This window comes from Propithecus coquereli, unplaced genomic scaffold (genome assembly GCF_000956105.1).
Source record: "Propithecus coquereli isolate 6110/MARCELLA unplaced genomic scaffold, Pcoq_1.0 Scaffold76, whole genome shotgun sequence".
Classification (NCBI taxonomy): domain Eukaryota; kingdom Metazoa; phylum Chordata; class Mammalia; order Primates; family Indriidae; genus Propithecus; species Propithecus coquereli.
In genome coordinates this window covers 1,551,919-1,554,113 of record NW_012153729.1, presented here as the reverse complement: position 1 = coordinate 1,554,113, position 2,195 = coordinate 1,551,919, and the positions used below count along the sequence as shown (strand labels likewise).

The 2,195-nt window shown below is 37.2% G+C and overlaps 1 protein-coding gene across 1 annotated transcript in view; it reads left to right on the top strand.

Annotated features, from left to right (window-relative positions):
• LOC105824688 (ATP-binding cassette sub-family A member 8-like) overlaps window positions 1-2,195 on the top strand; it is a 107,638-nt gene that overhangs the window by 17,447 nt on the left and 87,996 nt on the right. The gene's annotated exons all lie outside the window — the stretch shown is intronic.

Here is a 2,195-nt window from a genome sequence, read left to right as displayed (position 1 = left end):
TACACTAACGGTGGGAATGTAAATTAGTACAGCCGCTATAGAAGACAGGATAGATATTTCTCACAAATCTAAAAATAGAACTACCATATGATCCAGCAATGCCACTCTTGGGTATTTATCCAAAGGAAAAGAAATCAGTATATCAAAGGATATCTGTATCCCCCTGTTTATTGCAGCACTACTCACAATAGCAAAGATACGGAATGGACCTAAGTGTCCATCAATGAAGGAATGGATAAAGAAAATGCGGTATATATACACAATGGAATACTCTTAGGGCACAAAAAACAATGAAATTGAGTAATTTGCAGCAACATGGATGGAACTAGAGGTCCTTATGTTGAGTGTAATAAGCCAGACACTGAAACACAAATATCACATGTTCTCACTCGTATGTGGGAGCTAAAAAAGTTGATCTCGTGGAGGCGGAGAGTAGAATGATAGACACCAGAGACTGGGAAGGGTGTGTTGGGAGGAGGATAAAGAAAGGTTGGTTAATGGGTACTAACAAACAAGTAAACAGAAGGAATAAGTTGTGTTCGTTAGCAGGGTAGGGTGACAATTGTTAACAACACTGTATTGCATATTTCAAAATGGCTAGAAGAGAGAACTTGAAATCTTCCCAACACATAGAAATGATGAATACTTAAGGCGATGGATACTCCAGATACCCTGATTAGATCATGACATGTTCTATGTAATGCATGTAACAAAATAACACATGTATCCCATAAACACGTAAAAACATCATATGTCAATAGAAACAAATGATCTTCAATCCACACACACAAAAAAACATGCTTTCCCGTGGCACGTCACCAGCTGTCACACTATTGCTTAGCCCTGAGTCTGAATGTCTACACGGCACATCTTATCTACTAACACTGAACCCACTTCTGATTCAAGATTATAACCTGATCTGCTCTGCCCACCTAAGGTCCAGTCTCCTAATCTGTCCTGAGACACGTTTGCTCCTGTCCTCTGTTTCGGAGATGTCTTCCTGAGAGCCGCAGGGTCAGGAACTTGCGCTTCTCAACAACACCTTCATTCAAAGCCACGTGCAATTGTGATAATAAATATTCATTCAATGCTACCATGTGATTTTTCAGAGACTTTATTCTATAGTAATAGAATATTATTTTGCCTCAAGAGATCCTCCTGTCTTGGCCTCTCAGAGTGCTGGGATTGCAGGCCTGAGCCACAGTGTCCAGCCCTGGAGTAATACAGTATTATTTTGTAATGACAATACTGTTCTATATTATTCTGTACACTCTGTGTTAATATTCTGTAATGATAATAGATATTATTGAGTTTATTTTACAAATATATAAACTGAGTAACAAAAATGAAGTGACTTGCTCATGATGACACAGAATTAAAAAACAGACTCCAGAATAAAATTCAGTTCTATTAAAACACATGTGGCCTGCTCTTTCCACATTCATCTTCAACAGTTCCACCCCAATCCAGGACATTTCTTGTATTCTCTCTCATTCTTTCAGTCTTAATGAAACATCTGTATAGCCTTAAACACCGTATCTACTGAAAAGAGAAATTCTTTTAGTGATGTCAACATAAGAACTTGACCTATATTTAAAATTTTCACTCTTTTTTGAACTTATTAACAATTCCATCAGAGTTGTTAAAGGAAAATAAATTTTTTTAGCTCTTTTCACCTGATATAAGTCAGTGCCTAATTGCAATCTAAATATCATCTATCTATATCAATCTATCTACCTATCTCTACCATTTTACATTTATAAGAATGCTAATTCTTCTGTGAATAGTTTAATTGGTGTAGTACCATATTTTATGTGATTTAAATTGGCTCGGTATATCAAAACATATAAAAATAAAATAACTAATTTTCATGTATTTCTTCCGATTGTGTCTAAATGGAACTTTAGAAATATCTCTCCTCAACCTTGTAGTTTACCTGACTTTCTCAAAGTTAATACTTGATTTTGTTTTACTTCCGTAAAGAACTCCAGTGAAAGCAATTGAACATGAACTCCTGAAGTGCTGTCTCCTAATAATTGACTAACAGCTGGGCGCGGTGGCTCACGCCTGTAATCCTAGCACTCTGGGAGGCCGAGGCGGGTGGATCGCTCGAGGTCAGGAGTTCAAGACCAGCCTGAGCAAGAGTGAGACCCCATCTCCACTAAAAAGTAGAAAGAAATTATCTGGACAACTAA